General features: G+C 50.0%; 1 long non-coding RNA gene across 1 annotated transcript; it reads left to right on the top strand.

Moving 5' to 3' along the window:
* The first annotated feature begins 315 nt into the window (after positions 1-315).
* On the top strand, positions 316-4,342 carry LOC130402597 (uncharacterized). Its single transcript, XR_008903944.1, has 3 exons — positions 316-402; positions 2,856-2,976; positions 3,714-4,342. It is a non-coding gene; the product is annotated as an uncharacterized LOC130402597 (long non-coding RNA).
* Positions 4,343-14,336: the final 9,994 nt, after the last annotated feature.

The raw sequence follows: 14,336 nt of genomic DNA, 5'->3' as shown, positions 1-14,336 counted from the left end.
ATGATGCATTGTCAAGCAAAAGGCCATGTTTCTGTGTTTACTTGTCGCAAAGCGTTTATGTTTGTGCACAAAACCACCTGCTTTAATACAACATTATGTGAAAACTGTCACCGTTTATTACCTTGCTCTATTCTACAAAGCATGCGTTTCGTTTGACTTAACTACATCAACACTTTCACCACAAGTTACAACCATCATCGTGAACAATATTTCATTAGAAACAAAGTTCAGTAGTGTGATTTAAATCCACCAGGGGTCAGACTTTACTGTTTTATACCTCCCCATCCTGTTCATCCGTGATGTCACGTTGAAATGGCCACAGACCCACAGTAATGCGTTCAAGGTTTGTTTTGTGACCACATTTGGGCAGAGCACTACCACGCTACATTCCCCAGGGTGCAGGTAAGACTTACTCATCAACTTATTTTGGTCTTGTATTCTAATAGCAATGAACAAACGATGTCCAGTTTTAAGTCTTATAAGGCATGATATAGCGGAATGACACGTTAGGTAGAACCGTCCTTCCGGCCTCTGGTAAATGACTGACAGCGGAGAGGGACCGTCACCTCCACTACAGTGCTGCACACACACACGCACACACGCACGCACGCACGCACGCACGCACGCACGCACGCACACGCAAACTACAGTGCAGCTCAAACACACACACTACAGTGTGACCTTGCATAGTTAACAAGGGTGCGGCAACCTTTATCTCATTCGGATCGAACACGGAAACCAATGCGATTGGCTAGTGGACGTTTCCAAGGATACCCTGCCTCTTGTTTCTGAGGACGATGCTGTGCTGCGAGACGGTGGGGAGGTTAAATAAAGTTTAAATTAATGTCTCCCAAATTTGGGTAGCCTGCAGTCTCCCACACTGGTTGGAAATGTGCTTATTTGTCCAGGAGAGTTTGTTGCTGTTGGCTTTGATTGGGTCGGGACGAACACAAACCCCAGTGTAAACAATGAGACCTGAGTTGGGCTACAATGTGTCTAGTACAAACATATGTTCTTACAGATGTAAACACATCAGACAGCAGGCACACAAAAATGAGGTTCTTTCTCGGAAACACTGTTGGCAAATAAACCCTTGCTTTCATCCCTGGAATTTGGATGATGATATCTGATCAGGTCAGGCCCACCGTGAAGGTCAGTCTTCCCACTTATTCTCTCCATCTCTTTCTCTCACTCTCTCTCTCATTCTCTTGCTCTTACTCTCTTGCTCTCTCCCTGTTTCTCTCTCTCTCTGCCTTGTTATCTCTCTCTCATTCTCCGTTGCTTTCTCTCTCAGTCTCTGTCTCTCTCTTCCCTCAAACTCTAATTTAAAAATGCACACACAGACAAACACACAGAGACGCACAGAGACGCACAGCAAGCTCACACATGCACACACAGACACACACACACACACACACATGCAAACACACAGGCAGTCACACACACAGGCACACACACATACATGCACACAAAGGCAGGGTTAGACAGAAAGGACACAGAGAGGGCGCGAGAGTTAGAGACGAAGAAAGAGCGAAGGAGAGAACAGATGGAGGAAGGGGATAAGGGGGAGCAGGCGAAGGCCTGATTGTCAGGACTAACTTAAACCAAAGTCCTGACAATCACAGCAGAAGAAGAGGAATAATGAAAGAGTTGGTGGAGGGCGGGTCAGGGGTTAAATACAAACAGCTGTTTACCGTCAGCACAGAGCAGGACCATTAAGCGCACCGCCTCCCAGTCACGCACTGGTTTACCAGAGCGCAGAGAGGACTCACACACTGGAGTAAACCCGTCCCTCATTAAGGCGCCTCATCAAAGGCCTCTCTGTCCCCACCTCGCTCCCAACACACGTCCACACCGCCATGTTGAATAAGCACATGAAGACACATGTTTACCCCCCCCCTCCAGGGGACGCATAAACACACACACACACACACACACACACACACACACACACACACACACACACACACACAGGGTATTGGGCTTTTGATTGGCGGTGCATTAAGCAGCTTTAACGAGGAAGCCTCCTGATGGACAGCCTCAGGGTCAGGGGGGCCAGGGGGGCCAGGTCAGAGGTTGGCCACCCCGCTGCCCCCCCCCCCCAGAGTATTTAAAAAATATTGAACGGAAACGGTCTAAAGAAAGCTGAAATATATGCACTATTAGTTTGACCTAACTTTGACTTATCATTCTTATTTAAAGTGTTATGATCTGACGTTATGAATAATTATTGCATTTAAAAAGGATGATTGGATGATGGTACAGTACGATTGTTGAATACTTGATTCTGATTGGTCGATAAGGTTCCTGTGGAACACCAAGGTCAGAAGGTCTGGGTCCCTCCCTGTCTCTTCCTGTCCTCCTCATTCCCTTGATCTTCTCATCTCTCTCCCCTCCCCTCCCCATCCCTTGCCCCTCTCTCCCCCCTCCACTCTCTCCCCCTCTCCTCCTCTCTCCCTCTCCCCTCTCCTCCCTCCACTCTCTCCCCCTCTCCACCTTCCTCCCCCTCCCCTCTCCCCCCTCCACTATCTCCTCCTTTCTCCCCCTCCCCTCTCCCCCCTCCACTCTCTCCCCCTCTCCTCATTTCTCCCCCTCCCCCCTCCAGGTGTGGTTGTCATGGGGATTGAACACTGGCTTAATAAGATCATTAAAAGCAAATTAGGACCAGATGAGACATCAGTCTTCTTACATTAATGACATGAGGGTACTTCATGATGCAGCTGTGTGTGTGTGTGTGTGTGTGTGTGTGTGTGTGTGTGTGTGTGTGTGTGTGTGTGTGTGTGTGTGTGTGTGTGTGTGTGTGTGTGTGTGTGTGTGTGTGTGTGTGTGTGTGTGTGTGTGTGTGTTCTTTGCAGCGGCCCGCTGGACACTGAGAACGGCTGAAACCATCAGTTTGTCTGCTGATTGATTTGGGTCGGTCAGACTCCTCCCCACTCATTGTCATTCATATGTGAAACCGAAGGCCCAGCGGACAAGGTGAGCGTCAGGAAGCCTCGTTTACGATGGTCAACCCCAGGACGTGAGACAGGAACACAACTGAAAGGCACTGGAGGGGTTCTGAGATCCCTTTGGTGCAACACACTCGAGTCTTTACCACACAGAGGGAGGGGGGAGATGAGGAACATGAACCAACACACCCCATCAATTATATAACTCTAATGAATACACGCTTTGATCACCGCGTTTAAATTAACCTACAACAAAACGACCCCCAAGAATGTTTTACAACAGAGCTTGCGTTCAGTGCCGTGTAGAATCACAGTCTAAAGCCTGAGGTCCAAAAACTGGTTTAATTGTGCGCTTGAAAATAAGGAGTGGCGTGTGTTGATTGGCTGGGCATGCATTGTGCTTCTGACTGCCCCGTTGTGGGGGTGTCTTCAGCGCTGGGCTCCAGGGCAGGGGCGGGGGGGCTGAGGGTTGGCTTTGGTCGCGGCGCTGATCCTGCAGCCGATGGAGCTGGGAAGAGTAGAGGGAGGCGCGCCGGGGGGGGGAGGGGGTTTATCTCTCCAAGCGTCAGCCACAAACAAGCTCTGTCGACGTGAAACCCGATTTAAAGGTACAACCACTAAATAGAGCACACTTACTGTCTCTGCTTGAACGGACATGGACTGACTACTGACACACTGTGAAGATAAAGAATGAACCAGTTGCTGCAGATGTTGTTGTGAAATGGGTTAGTGATACAGTGATACTGTTGGGTGGTGTTTCAACAGGAATAGTCTGCCACCGAAAATCAGGAAGGCGGACTGCTGGGAAATTCCATCCAAACGGAAAACCTTCCTCTTGAATCTCCGTATGGCTGAAGAGTGAATACTTGAGGCAGAGGAGGATGAGGAGGATCAACATAAATGAACAGGGAGGAAGGGCGTTGACAACATGTTGTTGGGAGAAACTTCCTTACCAAATATCTCTCCCAAAAGACTAGAGATCTCACAGGGCCTGAGTTCTAGTCCATGCGTTCTATAACTCGATTATGTACTCTGCTTTTCATCTGCTTTCAAAAACACGATGTATGAGATGAACATATATGGCTCTCTGTGGAAGCCAAGTCAAAGCAGAGAGAGAAGAGGGATGGAGAAAAAGATGTGTTCAGAGAGGAAGCCATAGAGAGAGAGAAACAGGCAGAGAGAGCTAGAGGACGAAGCCAGAGAGAGAGAGAAACAGGCAGAGAGCTAGAGGACGAAGCCATAGAGAGAGAGAAACAGGCAGAGAGCTAGAGGACGAAGCCATAGAGAGAGAGAAACAGGCAGAGAGCTAGAGGACGAAGCCATAGAGAGAGAGAAACAGGCAGAGAGAGCTAGAGGACGAAGCCATAGAGAGAGAGAAACAGGCAGAGAGCTAGAGGACGAAGCCATAGAGAGAGAGAAACAGGCAGAGAGAGCTAGAGGACGAAGCCATAGAGAGAGAGAAACAGGCAGAGAGCTAGAGGACGAAGCCATAGAGAGAGAGAAACAGGCAGAGAGAGCTAGAGGACGAAGCCATAGAGAGAGAGAAACAGGCAGAGAGCTAGAGGACGAAGCCATAGAGAGAGAGAAACAGGCAGAGAGCTAGAGGACGAAACGTTCAGAATGAGAGTGACAGCGAGAGGATCAGAAAGCAAGAGAGAGAGGGATAAAGAGAAGGATGGAGAGATAGAGGTTCAGAGAGAGGAAGGGACTGGTTCAGAGAGAGAGAGAGAGAGAGAGAGAGAGAGAGAGAGAGAGAGAGAGAGAGAGAGAGAGAGAGAGAGAGAGAGAGAGAGAGAGAGAGAGAGAGAGAGAGAGAGAGAGAGAGAGAGAGAGAGGGATAAAGAGAAGGATGGAGAGATAGAGGTTCAGAGAGAGGAAGGGACTGGTTCAGAGAGAGAGAGAGAGAGAGAGAGAGAGAGAGAGAGAGAGAGAGAGAGAGAGAGAGAGAGAGAGAGAGAGAGAGAGAGAGAGAGATAAAGAGAAGGATGGAGAGAGAGAGGTTCAGAGAGAGGAAGGGACTGGTTCAGAAAGAGAGAGAGGTTTGAAATAAGAGAGAGAGAGAGAGAGAGAGAGAGAGAGAGAGAGAGGGAGAGGGAGAGGGAGAGAGAGAGAGAGAGAGAGAGAGGGATAAAGAGAAGGATGGAGAGATAGAGGTTCAGGGAGAGGAAGGGACTGGTTCAGAGAGAGAGAGAGAGAGAGAGAGAGAGAGAGAGAGAGAGAGAGAGAGAGAGAGAGAGAGAGAGAGAGAGAGAGAGAGAGAGAGAGAGAGAGAGAGAGAGAGAGAGAGAGAGAGAGAGAGAGGGATAAAGAGAAGGATGGAGAGATAGAGGTTCAGAGAGAGGAAGGGACTGGTTCAGAAAGAGAGAGAGGTTTGAAATAAGAGAGAGAGAGAGAGGGAGAGCGAGAGATTTGAGATTTTACAAAACAACTTTATTTACATATTAGTTAAATTACATGAACATTAATAAAGTGCAATTTGTGTGTGTCTCTTCTGTTAAAAGTAAATTATCTTTTAAAAATGTGTACAAACAGCAATTCCACACTAGAACAGACAATGTTTTTATAGCACCAGCGATTTTTAAAAGTGTCCAAATCTCCAATATTTTTATAAAATGTGTACTCCAGCCACAGCCTGGCCCTGATGTTGCAGAGCCAGACTGTGCGTGAATCCTGTCCTTTGTTTTCCACATGTTTTTTTCTACTAATGTAGATTGCCATTTTTGCTTCCCCCGAGAGATAATTTAATAATTGCCACTTGTCCTTTCCTTCTTTTTTGTACCCAGCCCCCATGATAAAAACATTCTCAGAGAAATTGACACCAAACCAATTAAAAACCAATGCTAAAAGAGTGTAAAACTGTGTGAGCTCCCACTCAGGAAAAACGTGAATAACTGTCTCAGAGATTACAAAAAGGACACATGCTCAAAACAGATGAATTAATAACAGAAATAAAGGAATTGGAGGCGATGGCACCATGTAAAAATCTCCATTGGTGGTCGGCAGTCCACTTCTTGAGGGGAGGTTTATAAAACAACTTCCACTGTGGGCTGGGCCCATTGCGCCCCCTAACCTGTTGGTCCACACAGTGGGGGGGCGATCGCTCAGACCAGCTCGGTTGACGCTCTTCACGCAGTTTGCATAGACAGTTTCTTTATCATCCCTGTTTACTGAGAGCCTATTTGGGCAACAGGGAGTGAGCAGGGGGCCTGTCAGCTCTCTTACCACGGGGCTCAGGTGGACATCAGGAGCCAGCGGGGTCTGGTGTGGCTCTCCCTAGGTTGTAGTCCATCAGAAGGCTTTTTTCTTGGTGGTCAGCCTCTGTCTCCAGAGCTCCAGGAGTCTCCCAGCCACTTGGTGCGATCTAACGCCCAGCAGAGTGCCCAGGGCCCGAGCATTGTCCAGCGCTGGCCCCACTACATCAAACAGCTGCTGTAGGCAAACGGTCCCTGAACTGCACAGTGCCCCTGTCAGGCCGGGGGTGGTACTGCTGTTGATGTCCAGCCTGGCCCCGTGGATCAGTGGCTCCTTTAACAACCAGTACAGAGAGTTAGCTTCTTGAGACGTTTTATGACTAAAAAGGGCCCATGACTTAAAAACACCCTGATAAAACGGAGGTAACCCACTTAATTTTAAGAACTCCGGATCAGTTAAAAACAGAGCAGGTGGATGAGGCCCTGTCCCCCATCCGCTCTACTGGCCAGGTGGATGAAGCCCTGTCCCCCATCCGCTCTACTCAGAGGCGCCGCATCCCATTAGGCATACCAGGCAACTGCCTGGGGCCCCGCAATTGTTTGGGGCCCCGGGCCACTACTAGGGGGCCCCCTAGAGCCAAAAAAATAAAATAAAATCGCTCCAAACCCCCCCCCCCCCCCCCCCCCCCCCGTCAACAATCATCTGCCTAGGGCCCCCACACTACCTAGAATCGCCTCTGGCTCTACTGGCCAGGTGGATGAGGCCCTGTCCCCCCTCCTCTCTACTGGCCAGGTGGATGAGGACCTGTCCCCCCTCCGCTCTACTGGCCAGGTGGATGAGGCCCTGTCCCCCCTCCTCTCTAGACTGTTCTACTGGCCAGGTGGATGAGGCCCTGTCCCCCCTCCTCTCTAGACTGTTCTACTGGCCAGGTGGATGAGGCCCTGTCCCCCCTCCTCTCTACTGGCCAGGTGGATGAGGCCCTGTCCCCCCTCCGCTCTACTGGCCAGGTGGATGAGGCCCTGTCCCCCCTCCGCTCTACTGGCCAGGTGGATGAGGCCCTGTCCCCCCTCCGCTCTACTGGCCAGGTGGATGAGGCCCTGTCCCCCCTCCGCTCTACTGGCCAGGTGGATGAGGCCCTGTCCCCCCTCCGCTCTACTGGCCAGGTGGATGAGGCCCTGTCCCCCCTCCTCTCTACTGGCCAGGTGGATGAGGCCCTGTCCCCCCTCCGCTCTACTGGCCAGGTGGATGAGGCCCTGTCCCCCCTCCTCTCTACTGGCCAGGTGGATGAGGCCCTGTCCCCCCTCCGCTCTACTGGCCAGGTGGATGAGGCCCTGTCCCCCCTCCGCTCTAGATAGAAACAGCACTCCCTGTGGCACCCAGTGCAACCCATCCTAGAAAAAATCCACCATCTTCCTTTGAATTTGGGCTAGTAAGCCTGAGGGAGGGTCAACACATGCAAGACCGTGCCGCAGTTGGGAGGCTACTAGAATATTTCAAACCAAAGCTCTCCCTCTACAGGACGTTTGCAGCAGTAGCCATTTCCATTTTTTAAGTTTACCTTCAACTTTTTCTGTGACGTTCTCCCAGTTCTTCTGGACTATTGTTTCAAGAAAGAAAGACACCAAGGTACTTTAAACCATCCCTCCTCCAGGTCAAATTTTGGGAAAAAACTGGGAGACCGCCACGCCATTCACCGACATCGAGGGCCGCACTCTTTCTCCAGTTAACGCTCGCCTCCATTGTAGCTGTAAAGTCACTAATGATACTTAAAGTTAAAGTGTCCAAATCTCTTTGGTTCCTAGTAAAAACAATGACATCATCAGCGTATGCAGATAAAACAATGTTCTCATTACAGTTTTTGCCAATTGCTTGAACACTATAGATAATAATAATAAATGAAATTTATCTAGCACTTAATATGGTACTCTAAGACGCTTTACATATTGCCCTACCAAAACTATGTAAGACAGACTAGGAATAAAAGAAAAACAGAGGTTAAACCTGAAGAATAAGGTGGGAGTTAGGTGGGGAATGCTAGTGTAAAAAGGTATGTTTTGAGGGCAGATTTGAAAGAAGAGAGGGTTGGAGAGACTTTGATGTGGGAGGGGAGTGAATTCCAAAGGGTGGGGGCAGCAACTGAGAAGGTCCGATCACCCCAAGTCCGTCGCTCAGTCCGTGGAACTTGTAGCAGGTTGGCAGAGATGGACCTGAGGAATTGGGAGGGGGCGTGGTGATGGAGGTCGGCAAGGTAGGGGGGGGCTAGGCTGTTGAGGGCCTTGTAGGTGATGAGTAAGGTTTTGAAGTTGATTCGGTGTTTAATTGGAAGCCAATGGAGTTCACGAGGACAGGTGTGATGTGTTCTCCGGAGCGGGTACCAGTGAGGAGGCACGCAGCTGAGTTCTGGACATATTGAAGTTTCTTGAGGACTTTGTTGGTGGTACCGTAGAGAAGACCATTGCAAGATATATGCTTCGACCAAAGTAGCACAACTTGAAGTTTTTGTTACTATACCTTAAACACATTTAACCATACCTTAAACAAAAGTGCTGCTTTGCACTTTAGTTGCAATTGTGCAACACACTTGCTCCTTGCTGCAACACACTTGCTCCTGCACACTATTTCATACATAAGACACTTAATTAAAAAATGAAATCTCATTGTACCATTGGGAAAACACATCTACTCAAAATACAAATCACATTGGTTAATTGAAAATACTTAAATACACACCTGAAAGCACTTCCTCACAAAACTGAACACCTATCAGCCAGCTACAAAAAGGCCAAAGGGCAATTGTGCACATCCCGGGGCGGCGCGGGGGAAATATGTCATTGTGTGCCTCCATAAGCCTTTGAGGGTAACTGCCCCATCATGCAAAAATAGGTCCCTACAATACCTGTCACGGTTAGTGGGTGGCAGGCAGGTAGGACCCATTTGCAGACAGTTCAGGTAAAAGGATAATTTATTAACTCAAAAGGGCAAGGAACACGGGTGACGCGGGTAACACAGGGAACACCGGGAACACAGGGAACACAGGGAACACCGGTAACACACAGGACAGAACTCACCACAATCTAAAATGATCCGACAAGGAACAAAGGAAAGACAAGGGCTTAAATACCGAACGCACACAGGGCACGCAACGTGTAACTGCTGAGACACATTAGAGAGGGAGCAGTAATCACACAGGAGGGAAACCTGACATGGGGAGAAACAAGACCGATACCAAAGTAAAACAGGTAGCACACCAAAACAAGACAAGGAGACAGACCATGACAGTACCCTCCCTTCAAGGATCGACTACCAGGCGACCCACGACATGCAAAAAAAAGAAAGTCAAATCCAAATAGGGTGGGTGGAGGGGAGCCAGGAGGAGGGAACAAAAAAAAATGTCAGGAGGCCTGCAACGGCGAAGACCCACAGGTTGCCGGCATCGGCGAAGACGAGGTAGAGGGCGGGTCCCCTCTAGAGGAAGGCGAGGCAGAGGGCGGGCCCCTTCTGTAAGGTTTAGAAGGCGGCACCCCTCTGGAAGGCGAGGTAGAGGGCGGGCCCCTTCTGTAAGGTTTAGAAGGCGGCACCCCTCTGGAAGACGAGGTAGAGGGCGGGTCCCCTCTAGAGGAAGGCGAGGTAGAGGGCGAGCCCCTTCTGGAAGGTTTAGAAGGCGGCACCCCTCTGGAAGGCGAGGTAGAGGGCGGACCCCTTCTGGAAGGTTTAGAAGGCGGCACCCCTCTGGAAGGCGAGGTAGAGGGCGGGCCCCTTCTGTAAGGTTTAGAAGGCGGCACCCCTCTGGAAGGCGAGGTAGAGGGCGGGCCCCTTCTGTAAGGTTTAGAAGGCGGCACCCCTCTGGAAGGCGAGGTAGAGGGCGGGCCCCTTCTGTAAGGTTTAGAAGGCGGCACCCCTCTGGAAGGCGAGGTAGAGGGCGGGCCCCTTCTGTAAGGTTTAGAAGGCGGCATCCCTCTGGAAGGCAAGATAGAGGGCGGACCCCTTCTGGAAGGTTTAGAAGGCGGCACCCCTCTGGAAGGCGAGGTAGAGGGCGGGCCCCTTCTGTAAGGTTTAGAAGGCGGCACCCCTCTGGAAGGCGAGGTAGAGGGCGGGCCCCTTCTGGAAGGTTTAGAAGGCGGCATCCCTCTGGAAGGCAAGATAGAGGGCGGACCCCTTCTGGAAGGTTTAGAAGGCGGCACCCCTCTGGAAGGCGAGGTAGAGGGCGGGCCCCTTCTGTAAGGTTTAGAAGGCGGCACCCCTCTGGAAGGCGAGGTAGAGGGCGGGCCCCTTCTGGAAGGTTTAGAAGGCGGCACCCCTCTGGAAGGCGAGGTAGAGGGCGGGCCCCTTCTGTAAGGTTTAGAAGGCGGCACCCCTCTGGAAGGCGAGGTAGAGGGCGGGCCCCTTCTGTAAGGTTTAGAAGGCGGCACCCCTCTGGAAGGCGAGGTAGAGGGCGGGCCCCTTCTGGAAGGTCTGGAAGTTCTGGAAGAGGGGCACCCTCGGGAAGGAGTAGGGTTCAGGAACCGGACAGGGCTCGGGGACCGGAGTCAGCTCAGGGGCTGGAGAGAAATGTGAACCGGATGGCACTCCAAACTCACCAGCCCCAATCTGATAGTCCGTAAGGCACCGTCCTTGAAGCGACAGCGCTGCACGTACGCCCCAACACAGCCTCCAACAAAAAGAGCGTCCGCTGGGGCCAATGATGGTCGGATCATTCTGTCACAGTTAGCGGTGGCAGGCAGGCAGGTAGGACCCAATCGCAGACAGTTCAGGTAAAAGGATAATTTATTAACTCAAAAAGGCAAGGAACACGGGGAACACAGGTAACACACAGGACAGAACTCATCACGAACTAAAATGATCCGACAAGGAACAAAGGAAAGACGAGGGCTTAAATAACAAACACACACAGGGCACGCAACGAGTAACAGCTGAAACACATTAGGGGAGGGAGCAGCAATCACACAGGAGGGAAACCTGACATGGGGAGAAACAAGACCGATACCGAAGTAAAAACAGGTAACACACCAAACCAAGACAAGGAAACCGACAGATTATGACAATACCCAACATATCATCACATTTCTAGATGCACTTCATGATGCAGCTGAACAGCACAGATCAGAGCAGCCCAGGTTTGTTGTTGTCTGGGATAATGTTTGTTTCCATCGGGCTGTTTTGGTCCCGAACTGGTACACCAACCATAAACTATTTGAGGTCGTACACTCGCCATTTTTCGGCTTGAAGATGGCGTGTATGTCTCCGCCAACCACATGCCCGCATGCTTCTTCTGCAGGCAATGGAACAGCCTGAAGAGACATTAATGTAAGGTCAATCCATGGATGGATCGACCTTACTGCAATGTACGGTCTTTGGATTTTTTGGTTGTTGTGAAAACGTGCCTTCTATGGAACTGAATAAACATAGTGAATATGGAAGACTGCAGTGTTTCATATAAAGTAGAATCTGAAAGTGTATTCATATTGTGGCGAGCAGCACGGGAAGGACGAGACGGGATCCCAGGTTAGGCGGTTACGCAACTCTCGTGCCCCATACACCGCACGCCTACGAGAGTTGCCTTTATTTCACAACGACACACAACGCACAGCGCACAGCACACCCAACCAACATACATGCAATTCTCGGTAACGGTTGCCGGCAACACTACACACAAGTAACACTCCACAACACACAACTACACCCTACCGACCACACACCCCAAACCCGTTAACCCCAACACAAAAACACAATAAAACCCCTTTTCCCCAACCGGCATATCGGATCCCCAGAATCCCCAGCGCGACCCCCATAGGAGTCGCTACACAGCCCCCACCTTAGGGGTCAGACGTCCCGACGGCCCCAACACCCACTGCACAGTCCCGAGTGTTCAGGGGGTAGAAGTGTGTATAATGTTGGCATCAGAGTGAGATTTTGACAAAGGATTGTTAGGTTTCGATAGAAGAGTTTCAATTTGAATGGTATATTTCTCAGTGTTGTGTCTCATTTGCTTGTGTGTTGAGTTTTGACACAATGAGCCAAGTTTTGCAAAATGTGTTCAAGCAATTGAAAAAAACAGGTAAAACAAGAGCTTGTAGGTTGGAGCGTATTGTGCTGAGGAGGGGTTCTAGGGAGAGTGCGTAGAGCATCCCGGACAGAGCGCAGCCCTGCCTGATGCCTCTACACACTCTAAAAGAAGCACACTAAATCACACTGTACAAAACTTTGATCTTGGTTATGAAACCAGCGCTGAACCCAAATTTCTCCATAACTTTCCAGAGGAAGGTGTGTTCAACGCGGTCAAATGCCTTTTCCTGGTCTAGGGAAATCAACCAGTATCAATGCCAATAGACCTCCAAGACATCCAAGACATGGTAGACATTGTCTACCATGGACCTGCCGGGCACACAGTACGTCTGGTCCCGATGGATGGACAGCTCCATAGCTTCCCTCAGCCTGTTGGCGAAGGCTTTTGACAGAAGCTTGTAATCTACACAAAGCAAAGACACAGGCCGCCAGTTCTTTATATCCTGCAGATTCCCCTTTTTTGGTAGAAGCGTAATGACTGCTCTACGGCAGGACATTGGCATGGAGCCGCAGGCCAGGCTCTCATTAAAAACATCCAACAAGTCTGCAGATAAAATTTCCCCGTACACTTTATAAAATTCCACTGTCAGACCGTCGATGCCTTGAGCCCTCTGCCCCTGCATGCTCTGCAAGGCGGCTAGAAGCTCCTCAATGTGCAGAGGCCTCTCCAGCTGTGAGTTGGTCTCCATATGCCGCGTTTCCACTGCAGGGTGCGGAACGGATCGGATCGCAAAGGTGCGGTAGGGAGGGGGCGGTATAGCCCAGCTCAGTTCCGAGGTCGCGTTTCCACTGCCGACAGTACCCTTTGTGGTAGGCCGGATGTCGATCGCCGCGGCAGCTACGTAAACATCGTAAACAACGTCTTCCTCCCCAAGACTGCAGACGAACGTCTCCACCTCCTTGTTCGCCCAAGCAAGCGTTTTACGCGACATGTTAATTGTAAAGAATAATACCTTGAGGCTACTGTTTGTTTGTTTTTATCCCCACGTCACCCGGAAGTGATGATTCTGTCGACCAATCAGCGGAGGGGGTGTGTAGCTAGAATTTCCAGGGACCCTTTTAGGCGTCTCGTCTCGTTTTCAGTACCCCAACGGAGGAGTCCTGAAAACTAGGCCAAAACGGGTACGGCTAAGTCCCGGTCACGCCCACTTTTGGCGGTGGAAACACGACCCGATCCGCACCTTCGCGATCCGATCCATTCCGCACCCTGCAGTGGAAACGCGCCAATAGAGACCTGAGGTAGCCCACTGCAGAACCCCTCCAGTGTGACCTTCTCCTCATGCTCCGAAGAGTGGAGGGAGGAATAAAACTCAACTGCTCTCATTCTTATCTATTGTCTGAGAGCAATGTGTGGATTACCCGCCTCTGTCTGTTCTTCCTCTCCAGGCCGAAGAAGAAGCTAGAGGGAGCGTCCATCTCAGAGATGTTTAGAACTCGGGATCCTGACTAATGCACCCTGTACTTTGGTGTCCTGCAGGTTAGCTAAAGCTCATTACTCATCTATTCCAGCTCCACTATAACAGTCTCTGAGTCCTTCATAGATCTAGTGTTGTCCTGTGAGACATTGAGTGTGTGCCGCTGACACAGAAGCTGAATTTGAGTATTGCCATGGTCCAACCACTGCCTAAGAATACAAAAATCCCACTTTGTCTGCCAAAAAAAAAGAGAAAGAAATCCTTAAACTTCCGTCCAATGTTAAAACAGTGTTAAAATGCCAATGTGCGCTTTTTGGCTCAAATCTCCAATTACAATTTGACATACAAGCAAGGAATGATCACTAAAACCAGTGGGCATAATTTTACACATTTAAAAAAATATTAAACCAATGCTTAAAAACATAAAAACGATCAAGTCTAGCTGAGGAGATCCTACTCTCTCTGAGGTGGGACCATGTACTGTCGGCAGTCTGCATGCGTCCTTCTCCACACGTCCACCAGGCCATGAGAATAGACCAGCTGCCTCAGTTCATGTTGAGAGGCTGGATGTGGCTCTGCATGGTTGCAATCTAACATCTCATTTCCTGAACAATTAAAATCCCCACCCAAGAATAAGTAATCCTCCGAGTTGCAACTATTTAAATTATCTATTATTTTTCTAAAAACAGCTTCCTCTCTGAACCATTGGTTGGAGCAT

Source organism: Gadus chalcogrammus, chromosome 13 (assembly GCF_026213295.1).
Source record: "Gadus chalcogrammus isolate NIFS_2021 chromosome 13, NIFS_Gcha_1.0, whole genome shotgun sequence".
Classification (NCBI taxonomy): domain Eukaryota; kingdom Metazoa; phylum Chordata; class Actinopteri; order Gadiformes; family Gadidae; genus Gadus; species Gadus chalcogrammus.
This window is presented reverse-complemented; position numbering and strand designations above follow the sequence as displayed.